Source organism: Papaver somniferum, chromosome 5 (assembly GCF_003573695.1).
Source record: "Papaver somniferum cultivar HN1 chromosome 5, ASM357369v1, whole genome shotgun sequence".
Lineage (NCBI taxonomy): Eukaryota > Viridiplantae > Streptophyta > Magnoliopsida > Ranunculales > Papaveraceae > Papaver > Papaver somniferum.
In genome coordinates, this window is record NC_039362.1 from 112,146,211 (window position 1) to 112,168,989 (window position 22,779).

The following is a 22,779-nucleotide window of genomic DNA, read 5'->3' on the forward strand; positions in this document are numbered from 1 at the left end:
CTATAAGCAAAAGTACCGAAAGGACAAGTGAAAGTGGTTTTCTCTTGATCCTCCGGCGCTGATCATAATCTGATTGTAACCTGAATAGCCATCAACGAAGCAATAGTAAGAGTGTCCAGCTAAACGTTCAAGCATTTGATCAATAAAAGGCAATGGAAAATGATCCTTCCTAGTGGTGGTATTCAATTTCTTGTAATCAATACAAACCCTCCAACCGGTTTGCACACGAGTTGGGACAAGTTCATTCTTATCATTCTCCACCACCGTCACACCTGATTTCTTTGGTACTACTTGTACCGGGCTCACCCACTTGCTATCGGATATAGGGTATATAACACCCACGTCCAAAAGCTTTAGTATCTCCTTTTCACAACTTCCATAATGGGAGGGTTCAAACGACGTTGCGCTTCCCTTGTAGGCTTTGCATCGTCCTCCAAACGGATTTTTTGCATACAAACGGCAGGGCTTATACCCTTGACATCAGCAATTGTCCATCCTATGGCCGTCTTGTACTTCCTTAACACCCTTAGAAGTTTTTGCTCCTGTAATACACTAAGCTTGTTAGAAACAATCACAGGTAAATCTTCCTTGTCACCCAAGTATAAGTACTTTAGGTAATCGGGAAGAGGTTTCAATTCTAACTTTGGAGATTTAACAATGGAAGGTACAAGCTTTTCATCACTGCATGGTAAGGAAATAAAAGATATATTATGAGTTTCCGGGCATCCTTGTAGTGAATTAAGATCACCAAGGGCTTCATTGACTTCATTACCACACTCTACACCACTATCCATGGATGTAGTTAAAACGGTTTCCAAAGCATCTTCGCCATTCAATTCAAACACTTGTTGTGCCAATGTATCCATAACATCAATGGAGAAACAAGAGTAGACATCACTAGGATATCTCATTGTCTCGAAAATGTTGAAACGTATTGTTTCTCCATCAAACTCCATAGTTAACGTTCCCTTGTCCACATCAATAATGGTTTTCGCCGTTTTCATGAAGGGACGCCCAAGTAGCAATGGAGGAGACGAGTTCGGTGACCCTTCATTCATCTCTAACACGCAAAAGTCAGCTGGAAATACAAGTTGATTAACCTGCATAAGAACATCCTCAACAATACCCATTGGTTAAACATTAGAGTGATCGTCTAATTGCAATATAATTCCATCCTTTTTAAGAGGACCTAACTCAAGTGAATTGTACATAGATGCGGGCATAACATTAATGGATGCACCTAAATCCAACATAGCTTTGTTAAATGTGGTGTTACCAATTGTGACTGGAATGTCAAAGCTACCGGGATCCTTATATTTCAATGGGAGTTTGTGTTGTAAGATTGCCGAAGCATTCTCCCCCACACTTAGCACTTCATTACCTTTGAACCTTTGCTTATTGGTACACAAGTCCTTCAACACTTTCGCATACTTGGGAACTTGCTTGATAACATCAATAAGTGGTATGTTCACATGGATCTTTTTAAGAACGTCTAAAATTTCCTTTTCTAGTTCCGCCTTCTTGGAACTTGCAAATCTGCGAGGGAAAGGTAAAGGAGGAACATAAGTAGAAACCGGAGTTAGGAATAGGTACCTCAGAAGTTTGGGGAGAATCATCACTCTTCTCCTCCAAAACAGGTTCCTTTGGTGTTTCCACCTTGCCCGAATCAGTAACTTCGGGTTGCACAATTTGTGTACCGCTCCTCAACGTAATAGCATTGACATCCTCTTTTGGGTTAATAGGTTGAGTAGGGAGTTTCCCACTATTTTGTTCCTTCAATTTGTTTATGTCAACCGCCATGGAGCCCATTTGTGTCTGCAACTCCTTGATATCACTCTTAGTTTCTTGCTGACTTTTTTTAAACATGGTAGAAATGCCTTGCATAAACGTTTAAAGCTTTGCATCGATATCGGAACCTTGATTTTGAGTTGCTTGTTGTGTTTGTGGTTGCTTGTTGTTGCGGTTGGAATTTTTGTTGTTGTGGTTGAAATCCACTCGAACGATTGAAAGTAGTTTGTTGGACCACTCCTTGCTTGTTGGCATAGCTAAAGTTGGGATGATCTCTCCATCCCGGATTGTAAGTGTTGGAGTAGGGATCATACCGTCTTTGCTGATTTGGAAAGACCGCGCTAGCTTGCTCCAACTCTTCACCATATGAAGGTAAAATAACTGCAGCCATCTTTTCCATCATTTGCTCCATATTATCCATTCTCTGATCACGGTGTGATGATGAATCCGTAACTTCATGCACTCGCCTAACCATTGGTTCACCTCTTGTGTAGCATTGTTGCGAGTTTTCAGCCATGCTTTCAATCAACTCGGTATCTTGGGCCACCGTCTTGTTCACTAGAACTCCACCACCCGCTGCATCAAGAAGATATCTATCACTTGTTTGGAGGCCTTCATAAAAGTATTGGATTATCATAGCGTCACTGAATTGGTGGTGTGGACACCTTGCCACCAAATTCCTTTGTATCGCTCCCAACATTCATACAAAGATTCTCCTACGTGTTGCTTTATCCCACAAATGTCTTTGCGAATTTGAGTAGCCTTTGATGCAGGAAAATACCTCTCTAGGAAAAGTTTCTTCAACCCGTTCCATGTAGTGACACTTCCGGAAGGAAAGTAATACAACCACTCCTTCGCATTGTCCGCCAAAGAAAACGGAAAAGCTTTCAACATTGCTCCATCCGCATTAGTCTCCGGTGGAAGCATAGCCATGATAACGTTGTGGAAATCCATGAGATGCTTGTTTGGATCTTCATTCGTCATTCCATGAAACTTCGACAACTCTCTAATCAACCCCGATTTGATCTCGAAGGTTGAGTTTGTTTGAATACACCATCGTTGTGCATCAAGCCTATGAGAAGCCAAGTCCTTGAGTGTACGATTTGCATCACCCATTGCTTCTTCTTCTTCTTCAACTAGTGGTTCTTCTAGTTGTAACTCTTCTTCCACTTCTAACTCTTGTTCTTCTATTGTGTCTTGACTTGGTTGGAGTATTGTGCCTCTTCGAGTAGCTATCCCGCACCTTGGATAGTTCCAATCTTTAGAAGCCAGGGATTAGGTACCTGAAAACAATTCTCGCAAACAAGTGAGAAACAAGACAAGAAAAAAAAAAGCAAATATGAAAGCAGAAATGATGATAAGAAACTAAAAACTTAATAACAAACCGTATGCCTCCCCGGCAACGGCGCCAAAATTTGATAGCTGTCGTATGCGTCAAAAATAATTTCACTTTCTCACTCTGCTAATATAAATGAAGTACGTGGTAAGAAAGAGTTCGTTCCCACAAAGAGGCTTTTGTTGTTATAAAATTCAGTTTCTTAGTAACCAAGGGGGGAGATTTTTTTTTTAGCAAAACAATAAAAATAATTGAAAGCAATAAAATATGAAAATAATCAATAAGAGGAAGATATTGGTCACGGGATAGTATCATTCACAAATATGTATTTTTATCAATGACTAGAATTGATATTTTAATCTCTCATTTATTAAAAGTCCTACGATACCTTGATCGCAAGTATATCCCGCTAGTTCCCTGATTTCATCACAACCACATTAAAAGATGCATATGTGAATTCTTCCTAGAAAGCGACCTAAAGTATAAAAGCACAATTAAGTTTAACTCCCTAAAAGCACTAAGTTCTATGGAATAAGACTAATCAAGGCAATCAAACGTGTAAAAGCACTAATTCGATTTAACCAAGGTTATGATTCACTTGTGACTAGTAGGATATATCACTACAAGCACTACCCACAATTATGCTACTTAGAATCAGGGATAAACAACTTTTTCGTATTGAAAACCCTAAAATAACTTTAGAAATGAATGCAAATCGGATTGATTCCGGACTCAGCCAAACAAAAAATCAAATCATATAACAATATAAACCATGAATCATAAACAATAAAGTTCAGACAAAACTAATTCATTGAAACAATATCATGTTGTGAAATCAAATTTATCCCATAACCAATAATAGTATTTAGCTACTCATAGCTTTTGAGTTCATCATAATCATAATCAAAAATGAAATGAAGAAGACAAAAAATAAACGAAAGCAAGCCCTAGTCGCCGCTCTCCAAAACTCCAATTAGAAAATACGTCATCCTTAAGGAAGTAGAAGTCTTTCCCTTTTGTAGATTTTCTCCAACTTCTAAAATTAAGTCCAATCTCTAAAGTCCAATCACAAGATATCCACCAAGCCCATATGTGTGAAAAACCCATGTAAAAATCTTGCCAAAAATATGTCGCCGGAAAACTGGTGCAATGCCGTAACTTGGCCGGAAAAAGTATCTCAGGTGACCGGCAAAGTCCACCCGGTCACCGGCCAAATCTCAGGTCAACTGAGTTAACTCGGGTCAAGCACCGAGTTATACCGAGTCAACATCTTACTCAGCTGGATGGGCTGAGTGGCCAAGGTCAGAGCCATTGCAATCTTGCACAGGCCATAAATTGTGTTGCACCAACATGGCGCTTCACAACCTTCTGCTGCAACTATGCACTTGTAATCATCTTCTCAGCACCACCTCTTTGCACTCTTGCTCAGCTCAATTCCGTTGCAGCATCACCTGCAATTCCAACACCAATCCATGCTTAGCTTACAAGCCTACACCCTTCAGTAACACAACCACCAGAACCAGTTGTTCTCTTGGCTTTAAAACTGTACAATATCATCCCCATATAAGCTTCAGCTTGTACTCAGAAACCACAGACTACGCATAGCACCATCTCGGCTTCATCTAAGTATAACCACAACCACCACTGCAAAATCTAGACATACATCTAATTTCGGCTTTACTGCATTCTGCAACTCTTGTCAGTTCAAATCTCACTGACCCATAATTGCAATTCCATTCTCTCAGCAACACATACTCATTTCAATTCCTTCTCCCTGCAACAGCATATCACAGACAACCATTTCATTACCACCAGGTCATGGCATTAACACCATCTGCATCTCCTTGATATTAACCAAAAATCCCAGTTGAACTTCCAACTATCAACAGCAGCAGTAACTTACTTCATAAACATCAAATTCATTCCAGTGCCTGCAATATCATCTCAGCCTCGAGCAAAGCTTTACTCCAGTTGCAGAACATACCTAGCATCACCTTCAACACTCCACTTCAGCTGAGTCTTATCAGTCCTACAGATGCAACCATTCGATAGCTCTTCATTGCAACTACATCAACACCACCAGAACCTCAGTACTACCATCATAAGATTTGAGCACCACCATGACTAGTGTCGCACCTTCAAATGCCACAGCAATTTTCTGCGAAAGTGTAACCCGACAGTACAAATGGTTCTGTGAATAGCTTCACCCAATTGCACTTCAGCCTTATAAGTTTGTACCAATACAAACAACTAACTCTTCAGGTTTACCTGTGGAAGTCTTTAGCATTCTTTCTCTTCACTTGAACTCATCAAATGCACCCCATAATACATTCAATGCATGCCATACTTTACCAACAACAATCATCCAACCAATAACACTTAGAACATGACACAATCACTTCATTTTATTGCATCAAAGGGAAGAAATACAAAACTTGCCCACTTGGGGACTTACACAGACTTGTTCACCCTTGAACCAAGCCTTAGTCTTACAAAAACTCTCATATTCACTCACATATGCAAACTCACTCTCACATATGTTCTCCTTAGCAAACCTGCCGAATTTTCCCAGCCTTAGGACTATTTATACATCAGATTTACTTGGCCAAACCGTGCATAACCGTTACACACGCATGGGACAACCATCTGTCCCATAAAGCAGTTCTGTAACTGCCAACAACTGTGCCAACTGGCCAGTTCTCTTTTAACTCATGCCAATCGTCCAACACCTGTTCTCTAGCAGTTAGAACTCTTCTCCCACGCATATAAACTTCTTTATAACCGCTCCTCTTCATCACGCATCATTGGCATGCTTGTGAAACTCATAACTGACTTGCAACTGTCACTTGAGCCGTATTGCGCCACTTATTTTGGCATACTGGATTCTGCCTTGTGCCAACGTCCATCCCTCTTGGACCTGCATGATTATCATTCTAAACTCATGCACGGACAATTCTTAAGCTTCAAACACCGGGGGCATCTCCTTAAGCTCACTTTAGTTATTCATGCGCCATTTATGCTCCACTATTCCAATTAGCTTGACAACAACAATGCAACTCTTGCATTGCCAGCTTGTTTGCACTGTTCAGACTTTGGACCTGCCTTGAACTAATGCATAGACTAACTCTTAGTCTATTCCACTCTTCTTGCATCATCCTTGAGTTTGGGCCAACTCAATTCCATGGATATGCATCTATGCCAACATCGCATGTTGCATCTGTCACTTTGGACATATCTTGCCTTTCCTCAATGAAGCTTCATTGTGTCGGCCAATAAGCTTCATTCCTTAGCCAAATGTATTTACAATGTAGTGCTGCACTTGCACTTCATTGGCCCCTGGGTTTATGCCATTCCCGGCACATGCCAGTCCCGACACTTGCCAGTCTATACAGTAATACCGCTATTATGGCTTGCGTTGCACTATTATAGCTTGTGTTGCGCTATTATGGCTTCGCATTGCACCATTACGGCGGGACTCTGACTTGGCCTGCAACTCTGTAACGCGTAATCATTGTGCGTCACTTGCATCACCGTAATAGACCTCCCCCACCTAATCCGTTCAACGCCCTCGTTGAACGCAACCAAGTATACCTGATATACTTGTTCTTCGACCTTGTACACTTCTGAGCCACTCTCAGAATTCAGCAAACTTATTTGGCCTTCATTCTTTCCAAAACTTTTATGCCTAATACCAAATGCCATCACTTAGCTTACTGCTTTTCCATTGATCTCATATACTTGAGCCACTTCTCGGCGTCGTGCATTATGCTTACGCTGCTACTCAAATCATGTATCAATACCCAAATGCAAACTTGAAATTCTTCTTTAGCTAACTCCCTTTAGCTTGAATTTCTTCTTGAATCACTTACGCATAAGTGTACGCACTGAATGATTCTTCCCAACTTGATCAATATGATTATTGTCATCGTCTTACGACTTCGCCTTTTATCATACTCAACATGATAAGGACTTATAAACGACTTGGCCTCGTTTTCAATCAATTTTGCTGACAACCCGCTCTTGAACTGTTGTTCTCCGCGATCCTGATCAAGCACGTCACAAAGTAAATAGAGGTGGTCATTGCATAAGACACCCGTATTCCATACTCCATGCCTTGCAAAACTCTGATTATGCAAACTTCATTCAAGAACTCGTTTCTATGAATGTGGCCATCAAGTATAAACTCTTTATACTTATGCCATGTTGCATACCCGTACTCGAATGACAAGTTTTCTTTGCTCAACTTCCATGCGAAAAAATTATTGAGTCGCACAGCCCATTTAAAACTGTGACTAACTATCTCTTGGACATATTATTAGCTAACCCTTTAGCTGTCCATATGCCATGCCTTCAAAGCCAATATGTCTCCAAATACTTCTTTGAACTGCATTGCTACTTGCCTGGAATGTGTATCTTTCTCTAAGGCCATGAGTTCCACCCAACTCATGCTTGTTGACAAAATGATTTCTAACTTGCTGTATTGCTTGCACTGTCGCCGCCCATATGTTGTCGTGCCATTTTGCAATCTCCCAAACAACAACATCACTTCTACATCAACTAGGACCCATGTCCTATACTTTGATTATTAGCTTTCAACTTGTCTTGTGATTGCATACGTTAGGATTAGTATGCTACTTGCAGCATCTCCCCAATGAACTAGCTTTACATCATAAATAAAGAGGCAAGACTTTATAAACGAAAATACCTTCATTCATTACTGCTCCTACATGACAATACCATGTACCATTACATGATTGATCCACTTGATCACTTTGGGAAAGCTAAAACTTCATTAACAAAGCAACTTGCTTACACCAAAGCAAAGTATATACAAACTTGAAGACTCTAATAAAAGTCTGTACAACCAAACTATTACACACAGAGTTTGCAACAACCAACAACTCAAGCTACATAAAACAAGTCCAAAAACACTCCTGTTTTGGCATCAAAGTACTGCCAGTGGAGACACCAACACTTACTTGTTTTTAGCTTAGTTTCTTTTGTCGAAGTGAGCGACAATCTCGCTACGAGGTCTCTTCCTTGAACCTTCACTTCGTCCTTCACGAGTCTTGCTAGAATGATCCCCATAATCATCCCCAACTGATGTCTTGAGTTGCGCCTTGAGTGGAAAGCTTCTAGCGAAATGCAAACCTTTGCAAATGAAACATCCCCTATACTTCCGGGCTGAAGGGAGTAGTTCCTCTTCCTTAGGTTCATGCTTATGCTTACTACCTACAGATTTTTCTTTCCCTTTGGATTTTCCTTCGTAGCTTTGCACATCTTCAGTCGTTGAGCTATTGGCAAGCTCGCTTACCGTCTACATAGCCATCTGGATGCTCTGCACTTTGCGCTTCTTAAGTTCAGCAATCACACTTGAACTTGCGTCAGCCAGAAATTGGAACATCTGATCTTCTTCACTCATACCACACGTCTCTTGCACCAATGCAAAGAAGTTTTCAGCATAGGCATGTGGTGTACCCGTCATTTGTAGCCTACGTAAACTTTCTCTTGCATACCAAGCACCATTGCTCGGCCAGAACTAACATCTCAGTCCATCTTTCATGTCATTCCAAGACATATGATTGGTATAACCAGTAGCTTCATCTTCTTGCAGCATAGTTCTCCACCAACATTTGCATCACCGCCAAGGTAATTGCCTGCGATAGTTACTTTTTGTCCTTCCCCAGTTCCATTCGCCTCAAAGTATGCCTCAACGTCATACAAGAAATTCTCAATTTCTCTAGCATTTCTGGAACCTGCATAAATTCTTGGCTCGGAGTCTTGACTTGAGATTTCTACATGCATATTTACCCCTGCAAACATGCCGTTACTGATTAACCCACGAATGCTTGCCACTTCCTCTGAAATTTTCTTCGCATGTCTTGTTAGTATGGTCTTCATGTCACTGAATTGCACCTTCAATTCAGTCACTTCAGCATTGGTTTCGCAATTCAACAAGGTTGCATCAGACACCTTGTCCTCGACTGCACCTACCCTTTCGTCAAATTCTTTAAACCAATCTGATGTTCTTCCTTCAAGTATGTATAGTCTGCCTTTATCTTCAGAAACAGGAGGGATATCAATGCCATCTACACTGAAATCAATGGTTATATCACCAAGATCACCATATTCCTCAAGCTGATCGAACGTACCCGGTAGTTCTTCTTCGATCATCATGCCATTAGAACTCATTTCTAATGCAATACTCTGAAAATAACACGCCACTTACTTGCTCACGGAAATTAGCTTAAGAGAGAAAGAATTGCTAGTGTATTATCCAACAAATACACTCGAACTGTGTACCAAACACAGCTCTGATACCCGTACTGTCACACCTTCAAATGCCCCTGCAACTTTCTGCGAAAGTGTAACCCGGCAGTACAAATGGTTCTGTGAATAGCTTCACCCAATTGCACTTCAGCCTTATAAGTTTGTACTAATAGAAACAGCTAACTCTTCAGGTTTACCAGCGGAAGTCTTTAGCCTTCTTTCTCTTCACTTAAACTCATCAAATGCACCCCACAATACATTCCATGCATGCCATACTTTACCAACAACAATCATCCAACCAAGAACACTTAGAACATGACACAATCAATTCATTTTATTACATCAAAGGGAAGAAATACAAAACTTTCCCACTTGGGGACTTACACAGACTTGTTCACCCTTGAACCAAGCCTTAGTCTTACAAAAACTCTCATATTCACTCACATATGCAAACTCACTCTCACATATGTTCTCCTTAGCAAACCTGCCGAATTTTCCCATCCTTAGGACTATTTATACATCAGATTTACTTGGCCAAACCGTGCATAACCGTTACACACGCATGGGACAGCCATCTGTCCCATAAAGAAGTTCTGTAACTACCAACAACTGTGCCAACTGGTTAGTTCTCCTTTAACTCATGCCAATCGTCCAACACATGTTCTCTAGAAGTTAGAACTTTTCTCCCACGCTTATAAAATTCTTTATAACCGCTCCTCTTCATCACGCATCATTGGCATGCTTGTGAAACTCATAACTGACTTGCAACCGTCACTTGAGCCGTATTGCGCCACTTGTTTTGGCATACTGGATTCTGCCTTGTGCCAACGTCCATCCCTCTTGGCCCTGCATGATTATCATTCTAAACTCATGCACGGACAATTCTTAAGCTTCAAACACCGGGGACAGCTCCTTAAGCTCACTCTAGTTACTCATGCGCCATTTATGCTCCACTACGCCAATTAGCTTGACAACAACAATGCAAATCTTGCATTGCCAACTTGTTTGCATTGTTCAGACTTTGGCCCTGCCTTGAACTAATGCATAGACTAACTCTTAGTCTATTCCACTCTTCTTGCATCATCCTTGAGTTTGGGCCAACTCAATTCCATGGATATGCATCTATGCCAACATCGCATGTTGCATCTGTCACTTTGGCCATATATTGCCTTTCCTCAATGAAGCTTCATTGTGTCGTCCAATAAGCTTCATTCCTTAGCCAAATGTATTGACAATGTAGTGCTGCACTTGCACTTCATTGGCCCTGTGGGTTTATGCCATTCCCGACACTTGCCAGTCTATACAGTAATACCGATATTATGGCTTACGTTGCACTATTATAGCTTATGTTGCGCTATTATGGATTCACATTGCACCATTACGGCGGGACTCTGACTTGGCCTGCAACTCTATAACGCGTAATCATTGTGCGTCACTTGCAGCGCCGTAATAACTAGGCACCACTAGACCACTGCATAACCTCCATCTGCAGCTGCAATGTATCAGCATCACTGCCTGCATCTGCTAAAATAACATCACCACTTCTGCCTAAGGCTCATTACTTCAATCCACCTTGTTCTTCTCTGCGCTTTTGTAATTCTGTCTCCACCTGCACCATTTCCTAAACATACATCTATATTCAGTTCAACCCCCTTCTGTGCCAGGCCAAGTGCTAGCAACAACTCCACTGCTAACATTCATCATCAACCCACTTTAATCTCTGAAGTTTACCATTACAACAACCTAAAATGCTCCGCTACACGGATTCTCATACTAGTCACTGCAATCCAGCAACACTGCCGCCATTTGCATCTTCTTAATCTCATACTCAACTGAGCTTGAACTTTGAGCAACAACCACTGCGAACCCATCTTCTAAGGCATTGATTCCACGGTTGAACATCGATCTGTATTGCTTCAAAACCTCTGTTCTTCACTGTCAATCACCAGATTCAATTTCAGAACAAAGCCATCTTCTAATTCTTCTGCTGCTTCAAACTCATAACAGATTCAAACCCTAGGTACAGTTCTTCAAACCAAACCATCACAGTAGATTCAATTTCTTCACTTTTTATACATATTAACACAAACCCAAGCTCTTAATTTCTCTATTCAACTCAAATACAGAAACCCTAACCTGATGGTGAATCAATGGCAGTAATTTCAGAATCTCCTTTCTCTGTTGATACCAAAAACATCTCTAATTTCTTCACTGTTTATCTGTGAGCTTCTTCCTCTCTTTTCTCCCTGAATTCTCTCTATTTCTCTTCCCCTCTCTGAATTCTACTGGTGCCGCCATAGCCTCATATTTCTATCCTCTCGATTTCAGGTGGAGTGTAAAAAGAAATGAAAAAAGATAGTGCTTATGAATTTTAGGTTTTGGTAATGATACAAATTCATATTGGCACCCCTAACTGATAAGGGTTGCCTGCAACACTTCCAACCAACTGCTTCAACTGTCAGTTATGGGGAACTGACAGCTCATTAGTCATCTCTCTCGTGCACAAACTATACGGCTCCAACTATAACTCGCATGTGAATTGGCCTTTGTGCTCCTTCTCGCTCCAAATGGCTAATTTCTTCTTCTTTTGCTCATAATGACTCCATTGCACCTAATAAACTCAAAATCAAATATAAGAGCCACAATTCATAAAGACAATAGCAAAGAAAGCATAAATACTAGATATAAAATTAGGTGTTTTAGACACCTATCAGTGATGTCTGATACTCAACTACCATACTCTAATCTTAGTTTGAGACTTGACTTTAGTATACTAGAAACTAGGATATAGCTTTGTGAATGTAACATTGGAAACAAGCTTGAGATACCAAAACTTACGAGTTCGACCGAGCAGTGCTCTAACAATCTCCACATTTGTCAATTTTAGTGATAAAACTATCAATACATATGGATTCAATAAAAATAAACCTTTTAGCTTGAAATCTATCATGCTTGATTTCGTTGGTTCTTGAACATCGTCTTGAATTCTTCGTTCTTTAAGTTCTTCTATGGTTCTGCATATGATCGTTTCAACACCTTTGTTGTTGAAGATCCCTAGCGATAAAAACTTATGAGGATATTCCTTTAGAGCTTTTCTAAAATGAGAAAATCACTCAGCTCAATGGTTGTTATGTTGATGCATAGTATAGTTATCTTCCTCAAAGTCCAATTGTACCAAACTTTGAAGTAATACCACGGTGATATGTTCTCCCGTTTAGTCGTTACTTACCTCTTTTGCATAATAGGTAAAACATATAGCTTATAATCCATTCCTTCTTACATAATGCTCCGAGAAGCCATATGTTATAGTAGAATACTCCCTTTTTATCAACAAAATCGGCAAAGGTGAAAAACAAGGGATCGTTATGAACTGCACAAAAAATTTATCGAGACTAAAGATAACATACCAGCATTTTATTTAGACGATTTCACTAGGAAAACTTAGCGTCTTTATCGAGGAAACATAAAGGTACAATCATATTTTATAATTCGTCAGTCGCACTCTACACAACTATATATATATATATATATATATATATATATATCAATTAACCACAAGTTCAAATTGAACTCTCCGCCATTTGATGTCATTCCTAAAAGAACAACATGAGCTACTTATCTCTAACTAGAATAGAAGGATCTTCTTGGACATTAACAAATTTACTCTCCAGTTACGAAAACAGTAAATATGTATCCCAAATATTTTTCTATCTTCTCGCCAGTTACGAGCAAAAAAGTTTAACCAACAATCATAATGTTAAAGATACCTAGATACACTACTTTCGTGAGAAAAATAATCATCGACAAAAATTATTCTCTAAATCAATGACGAACAAAGAGCATAATTTTAGAGATATGCTTCAACATAAGAATTGTTAGAGCACTGCTCGGTCAAACTCGCAAGTGTTGCTATCTCAAGCTTGTTTGTCAAGTTTAATTGATCAAAACTATATACTTGATTTCTATTCTACTTATAGCTATGTCTCGGATTAGGGTATAAGTGTGTAGTTGAGATTTAGACTTCACGGCATTCACCAATTGAAAAAAAAGATCTACTGAAGAGCTTGGAGGAACTTCATCAACAAAAGGTATGTGGAGACTAAAACTTATCTATCACTCAGAATTTTATTCTATTCTATCTTCTAGTGAGACTAAGTCGTATAGCTATATAGACTTTTACATCATACACAATTGAAATTTCAAGTCGATTTTATCTAGAAATACGTGTTGGAAGCTTTTAGCTTTAGCTAAAGTTCATCATATACTTGACAAGTTTAGTTGGAGACAATTTATTTGTTGTAAACTAAATATTAAGTCAAGATGATCATGTGAAAATTACCTTGAACATCTTACAAGATTTGTTGAGACAATCATTTGATGTTAACTTGGGAAATTTCGTATTGATCGATTAACTTGAAAATTAATTGAAGCTAGTGGTATGTGTAAGATTACCATTGTTGTCTTCTAAGGATGTTTCAATGATTAAATGAGAGTTTAGAACGACTACCAATGCCTAGATATAACACAATATATATACTTTGTATGTGCACTGTGAAGCTCTAGTTCAGGTCTGGAACTCTTGTTTGCGAACTATGTTATAGAAAAGGTTTACCTGTGAAAGGATCCAGAGCTGTTGTTATACTCTATTTGCGAACGGCTAGGCAAGGCAGAGTTCAGAACTTTTGTTCGCGTACTATGTTTGCGAACGGCACGGCAAGGCCAAAGTCCGGAACTGTGGTGTGAGTACTCTGTTTGTGAACACAGTGGTTAGGTTCTAAAATTCGGTAAGTATGTTTTTCATACTCATGAACTCAGGTTCGTTTGCGAAGTAAATTCCCTGTAACTTTAATGAAATAAGGTATGTGAACTAGTTTTACAAACCATGACATTAGGTTCATGAATTGGTTCTTGTATAAGTACTTTGTACAATTACAAACCAAACTGATTTTGTTTCAAATGGTTCATATATATTTCTATGAGATAGTGAACATTTGAACAACTCTTTTGAAACACATTTAGATTTATTTGATTATCTATCATGATTGATTGATCATCATATTTGATATAGAAGTGTTAGATGAATGTGGCTAAACTATAAGTGTTCATGTGGCTAACTTTGGTTAACTATTATTGAGCCAACAAGGTATACACGTTTGGGTACGGTTCATCCATATCTAAATATAGGTATATTTCATTTGTGTATATCAAGCTAATACCATCCAACGATGGAGATTGATTGCGTAGTTTCTAAGCAGACTTAGCTTGAATGTTAAATCAGGAGTTCATATAACGGTGAATATCAATTGCTTTATTACTAAGTTATCTTAGCTTTTATTATAAGCAACCCTGATTTGAAAGACTATATATGGGAGAACTCTAGCATCTGGGAAACCTAATTCCGATACTTTCTTGTGTCCTAGTTGCAAACTAGAGTTGATTCTCCTTTAACCTAGGTTTTCCAAAACCATTATTAGGTTAACGACTTGGAGACTTTAGTTGGGATTCGTGAAGCCAGATCTAACTATTTTCTCTGTAGTTGCATATTCTGATCTCACTTGTTCTATCATATTGAGTTTTATCTTCTCTAAGATTTACTCGAGATTCATCTCCGACAGTTAAGATATAAAAAGTAATCACAACAGTTCTTCGTCTCAGACTCTTGTGATTCCGCAATAACTTCTCTTGTTAATCAGTTAGGTTATTATGAGGTGACGAATATTTTTAGGCTGCTCTTAGGGAGTATAACACCAGATTATTAGTTGAGTTCCCATTCACCTTGATTTATCTAAAGAAGGAAACAAAACCAGAATAGACATATCTGTGGGAGACATATTTTTTTATGATTCTTCGACTTTGGGTCGTAGGAACTCTTAGTTGTGGGTGAGATCAGCTAAGGAAATCAAGTGCGCAGAGTCCTGTTGGGATTCAAGAGGCGTAAGGAACGCGAATGTACCCTAATCGGTATGAGACTTGGTTAGGGCTCAACTACATTCCAGTCCGAAATTAACTTGTAGTAGGCTAGAGTCTGTAGCGTCTTGATACAGTGTGGTGTTCAAATCTGGACGAGGTCCCGGGGTTTTTCTGCATTTGCGGTTTCCTCGTTAACAAAATTTATGGTGTCTGTGTTATTTATTTTCCGCATTATATTTGTGTATTTAAATAAAATATCACAGGTTGTGCGTAGTTCAATCACAGTTGATAAACCCGACCTTGTTTGTTGGATAGAATTTGATTGACTCTCGGACATTGGTCTTTGGTACCATACGAGTTATTCTCATATCAATCAGTCTCATGGATTTTTATCTAGTTGATTTACTGATTGTATTAAGAAAGCAGTAAATCTCTTTGATATCTTTCGTGATTGAGTCTCACTTTTAAGTTGGTGCTCTCGGAATTATATTGGAGTTTAGTCCATATAGTCCATCCTTAGGACTATTTATACATCAGATTTACTTGGCCAAACCGTGCATAACCGTTACACACGCATGGGACAGCCATCTGTCCCATAAAGAAGTTCTGTAACTACCAACAACTGTGCCAACTGGTTAGTTCTCCTTTAACTCATGCCAATCGTCCAACACATGTTCTCTAGAAGTTAGAACTTTTCTCCCACGCTTATAAAATTCTTTATAACCGCTCCTCTTCATCACGCATCATTGGCATGCTTGTGAAACTCATAACTGACTTGCAACCGTCACTTGAGCCGTATTGCGCCACTTGTTTTGGCATACTGGATTCTGCCTTGTGCCAACGTCCATCCCTCTTGGCCCTGCATGATTATCATTCTAAACTCATGCACGGACAATTCTTAAGCTTCAAACACCGGGGACAGCTCCTTAAGCTCACTCTAGTTACTCATGCGCCATTTATGCTCCACTACGCCAATTAGCTTGACAACAACAATGCAAATCTTGCATTGCCAACTTGTTTGCATTGTTCAGACTTTGGCCCTGCCTTGAACTAATGCATAGACTAACTCTTAGTCTATTCCACTCTTCTTGCATCATCCTTGAGTTTGGGCCAACTCAATTCCATGGATATGCATCTATGCCAACATCGCATGTTGCATCTGTCACTTTGGCCATATATTGCCTTTCCTCAATGAAGCTTCATTGTGTCGTCCAATAAGCTTCATTCCTTAGCCAAATGTATTGACAATGTAGTGCTGCACTTGCACTTCATTGGCCCTGTGGTTTATGCCATTCCCGACACTTGCCAGTCTATACAGTAATACCGATATTATGGCTTACGTTGCACTATTATAGCTTATGTTGCGCTATTATGGATTCACATTGCACCATTACGGCGGGACTCTGACTTGGCCTGCAACTCTATAACGCGTAATCATTGTGCGTCACTTGCAGCGCCGTAATAACTAGGCACCACTAGACCACTGCATAACCTCCATCTGCAGCTGCAATGTATCAGCATCACTGCCTGCATCTGCTAAAATAACATCACCACTTCTGCCTAAGGCTCATTACTTCAATCCACCTTGTTCTTCTCTGCGCTTTTGTAATTCTGTCTCCACCTGCACCATTTCCTAAACATACATCTATATTCAGTTCAACCCCCTTCTGTGCCAGGCCAAGTGCTAGCAACAACTCCACTGCTAACATTCATCATCAACCCACTTTAATCTCTGAAGTTTACCATTACAACAACCTAAAATGCTCCGCTACACGGATTCTCATACTAGTCACTGCAATCCAGCAACACTGCCGCATTTGCATCTTCTTAATCTCATACTCAACTGAGCTTGAACTTTGAGCAACAACCACTGCGAACCCATCTTCTAAGGCATTGATTCCACGGTTGAACATCGATCTGTATTGCTTCAAAACCTCTGTTCTTCACTGTCAATCACCAGATTCAATTTCAGAACAAAGCCATCTTCTAATTCTTCTGCTGCTTCAAACTCATAACAGATTCAAACCCTAGGTACAGTTTCTTCAAACCAAACCATCACAGTAGATTCAATTTCTTCACTTTTTTACATATTAACACAAACCCAAGCTCTTAATTCTCTATTCAACTCAAATACAGAAACCCTAACCTGATGGTGAATCAATGGCAGTAATTTCAGAATCTCCTTTCTCTGTTGATACCAAAAACATCTCTAATTTCTTCACTGTTTATCTGTGAGCTTCTTCCTCTCTTTTCTCCCTGAATTCTCTCTTTCTCTTCCCCTCTCTGAATTCTACTGGTGCCGCCATAGCCTCATATTTCTATCCTCTCGATTTCAGGTGGAGTGTAAAAAGAAATGAAAAAGATAGTGCTTATGAATTTTAGGTTTTGGTAATGATACAAATTCATATTGGCACCCCTAACTGATAAGGGTTGCCTGCAACACTTCCAACCAACTGCTTCAACTGTCAGTTATGGGGAACTGACAGCTCATTAGTCATCTCTCTCGTGCACAAACTATACGGCTCCAACTATAACTCGCATGTGAATTGGCCTTTGTGCTCCTTCTCGCTCCAAATGGCTAATTTCTTCTTCTTTTGCTCATAATGACTCCATTGCACCTAATAAACTCAAAATCAAATATAAGAGCCACAATTCATAAAGACAATAGCAAAGAAAGCATAAATACTAGATATAAAATTAGGTGTTTTAGACACCTATCAGTGATGTCTGATACTCAACTACCATACTCTAATCTTAGTTTGAGACTTGACTTTAGTATACTAGAAACTAGGATATAGCTTTGTGAATGTAACATTGGAAACAAGCTTGAGATACCAAAACTTACGAGTTCGACCGAGCAGTGCTCTAACAATCTCCACATTTGTCAATTTTAGTGATAAAACTATCAATACATATGGATTCAATAAAAATAAACCTTTAGCTTGAAATCTATCATGCTTGATTTCGTTGGTTCTTGAACATCGTCTTGAATTCTTCGTTCTTTAAGTTCTTCTATGGTTCTGCATATGATCGTTTCAACACCTTTGTTGTTGAAGATCCCTAGCGATAAAAACTTATGAGGATATTCCTTTAGAGCTTTTCTAAAATGAGAAAATCACTCAGCTCAATGGTTGTTATGTTGATGCATAGTATAGTTATCTTCCTCAAAGTCCAATTGTACCAAACTTTGAAGTAATACCACGGTGATATGTTCTCCCGTTTAGTCGTTACTTACCTCTTTTGCATAATAGGTAAAACATATAGCTTATAATCCATTCCTTCTTACATAATGCTCCGAGAAGCCATATGTTATAGTAGAATACTCCCTTTTTATCAACAAAATCGGCAAAGGTGAAAAACAAGGGATCGTTATGAACTGCACAAAAAATTTATCGAGACTAAAGATAACATACCAGCATTTTATTTAGACGATTTCACTAGGAAAACTTAGCGTCTTTATCGAGGAAACATAAAGGTACAATCATATTTTATAATTCGTCAGTCGCACTCTACACAACTATATATATATATATATATATATCAATTAACCACAAGTTCAAATTGAACTCTCCGCCATTTGATGTCATTCCTAAAAGAACAACATGAGCTACTTATCTCTAACTAGAATAGAAGGATCTTCTTGGACATTAACAAATTTACTCTCCAGTTACGAAAACAGTAAATATGTATCCCAAATATTTTTCTATCTTCTCGCCAGTTACGAGCAAAAAAGTTTAACCAACAATCATAATGTTAAAGATACCTAGATACACTACTTTCGTGAGAAAAATAATCATCGACAAAAATTATTCTCTAAATCAATGACGAACAAAGAGCATAATTTTAGAGATATGCTTCAACATAAGAATTGTTAGAGCACTGCTCGGTCAAACTCGCAAGTGTTGCTATCTCAAGCTTGTTTGTCAAGTTTAATTGATCAAAACTATATACTTGATTTCTATTCTACTTATAGCTATGTCTCGGATTAGGGTATAAGTGTGTAGTTGAGATTTAGACTTCACGGCATTCACCAATTGAAAAAAAAGATCTACTGAAGAGCTTGGAGGAACTTCATCAACAAAAGGTATGTGGAGACTAAAACTTATCTATCACTCAGAATTTTATTCTATTCTATCTTCTAGTGAGACTAAGTCGTATAGCTATATAGACTTTTACATCATACACAATTGAAATTTCAAGTCGATTTTATCTAGAAATACGTGTTGGAAGCTTTTAGCTTTAGCTAAAGTTCATCATATACTTGACAAGTTTAGTTGGAGACAATTTATTTGTTGTAAACTAAATATTAAGTCAAGATGATCATGTGAAAATTACCTTGAACATCTTACAAGATTTGTTGAGACAATCATTTGATGTTAACTTGGGAAATTTCGTATTGATCGATTAACTTGAAAATTAATTGAAGCTAGTGGTATGTGTAAGATTACCATTGTTGTCTTCTAAGGATGTTTCAATGATTAAATGAGAGTTTAGAACGACTACCAATGCCTAGATATAACACAATATATATACTTTGTATGTGCACTGTGAAGCTCTAGTTCAGGTCTGGAACTCTTGTTTGCGAACTATGTTATAGAAAAGGTTTACCTGTGAAAGGATCCAGAGCTGTTGTTATACTCTATTTGCGAACGGCTAGGCAAGGCAGAGTTCAGAACTTTTGTTCGCGTACTATGTTTGCGAACGGCACGGCAAGGCCAAAGTCCGGAACTGTGGTGTGAGTACTCTGTTTGTGAACACAGTGGTTAGGTTCTAAAATTCGGTAAGTATGTTTTTCATACTCATGAACTCAGGTTCGTTTGCGAAGTAAATTCCCTGTAACTTTAATGAAATAAGGTATGTGAACTAGTTTTACAAACCGTGACATTAGGTTCATGAATTGGTTCTTGTATAAGTACTTTGTACAATTACAAACCAAACTGATTTTGTTTCAAATGGTTCATATATATTTCTATGAGATAGTGAACATTTGAACAACTCTTTTGAAACACATTTAGATTTATTTGATTATCTATCATGATTGATTGATCATCATATTTGATATAGAAGTGTTAGATGAATGTGGCTAAACTATAAGTGTTCATGTGGCTAACTTTGGTTAACTATTATTGAGCCAACAAGGTATACACGTTTGGGTACGGTTCATCCATATCTAAATATAGGTATATTTCATTTGTGTATATCAAGCTAATACCATCCAACGATGGAGATTGATTGCGTAGTTTCTAAGCAGACTTAGCTTGAATGTTAAATCAGGAGTTCATATAACGGTGAATATCAATTGCTTTATTACTAAGTTATCTTAGCTTTTATTATAAGCAACCCTGATTTGAAAGACTATATATGGGAGAACTCTAGCATCTGGGAAACCTAATTCCGATACTTTCTTGTGTCCTAGTTGCAAACTAGAGTTGATTCTCCTTTAACCTAGGTTTTCCAAAACCATTATTAGGTTAACGACTTGGAGACTTTAGTTGGGATTCGTGAAGCCAGATCTAACTATTTTCTCTGTAGTTGCATATTCTGATCTCACTTGTTCTATCATATTGAGTTTTATCTTCTCTAAGATTTACTCGAGATTCATCTCCGACAGTTAAGATATAAAAAGTAATCACAACAGTTCTTCGTCTCAGACTCTTGTGATTCCGCAATAACTTCTCTTGTTAATCAGTTAGGTTATTATGAGGTGACGAATATTTTTAGGCTGCTCTTAGGGAGTATAACACCAGATTATTAGTTGAGTTCCCATTCACCTTGATTTATCTAAAGAAGGAAACAAAACCAGAATAGACATATCTGTGGGAGACATATTTTTTTATGATTCTTCGACTTTGGGTCGTAGGAACTCTTAGTTGTGGGTGAGATCAGCTAAGGAAATCAAGTGCGCAGAGTCCTGTTGGGATTCAAGAGGCGTAAGGAACGCGAATGTACCCTAATCGGTATGAGACTTGGTTAGGGCTCAACTACATTCCAGTCCGAAATTAACTTGTAGTAGGCTAGAGTCTGTAGCGTCTTGATACAGTGTGGTGTTCAAATCTGGACGAGGTCCCGGGGTTTTTCTGCATTTGCGGTTTCCTCGTTAACAAAATTTATGGTGTCTGTGTTATTTATTTTCCGCATTATATTTGTGTATTTAAATAAAATATCACAGGTTGTGCGTAGTTCAATCACAGTTGATAAACCCGACCTTGTTTGTTGGATAGAATTTGATTGACTCTCGGACATTGGTCTTTGGTACCATACGAGTTATTCTCATATCAATCAGTCTCATGGATTTTTATCTAGTTGATTTACTGATTGTATTAAGAAAGCAGTAAATCTCTTTGATATCTTTCGTGATTGAGTCTCACTTTTAAGTTGGTGCTCTCGGAATTATATTGGAGTTTAGTCCATATAGATTTCCGAACGAAATATTGGGTGTGGTTGTTATACCCCCGCGTTTTCAAGAATTATATCTTTTCTAGCCATGTACCCGAACGTAGAGATTAAAGTTCTCGATCTTATTCCCTGCCGGTTACGGTTTCGAGGAGGAAACGCAACAACTAAGAACAACTTACGGAGTCCCTGCAATATATTCACTAATAGACCGTTCGGTTGGGGAATTAGAATCCTAGGAATTCAATAATGGGGTAATCCAATTCTTGGAATTGGATTCCAAGGAATTTGATTTCAATCCAAAAAATTCATGTTCGCTTGAGATAATTCAATTACCTTTGTTATCACCCCGGAATCCAATTCCATTGCATCATTGGACCAATGCGATGGAAATCTATCATTTTGGAGGGAATTGGATTCCTAGGAATTGAAATTCCCAATTACATAGAGTTCATTTACTCCGTTCGGTTCAAGGAATTGGGCGCATTCCATAGGAGTTGGATTCCTAGGATTGTATTTCTCCCAACCGAACGGGCTATAAGTGTAATCATGGAAAAATCAATATTACAATTCTCAAAATAGTTTACTCCTCTTTTGTGGTGAACACAAATAATTAAGAGCTTAACCTATGAGAACTTATGAAATATTTGTTCTAATCACCAGAAATATGATAGCACGGAATAAATCTCATAAAATAAGCAATACACATAATAATCGATAAAGATTAGGTATTGCAATCATCTCCAAAATAAAATTTAAATAAATAAACTTTAATCATTGCAAGATGATATTATTTGGAATAACTAATGTAAAACACATAAATAGGCTACTCCAAAAGCTAGTGTTCCTCCTTAAGACAATAAGAATAAAATTCCTACAAGGTATTAACTTGAAAACATAACCTTAAATAATTTTTCATCATTCACGAACTCATTGTCAGAAAACGACGTTGGAATATAAGGATTATGAATGAGAGAATTTACTCCTTCAAACCTATTAGGTTGTTGTTTGACAAGTGCTTCTTGAATCTCAAGTGATTTTTGCAGAATAACTTTAAGTCCCTTCAGTTCCATCTTAGTCTT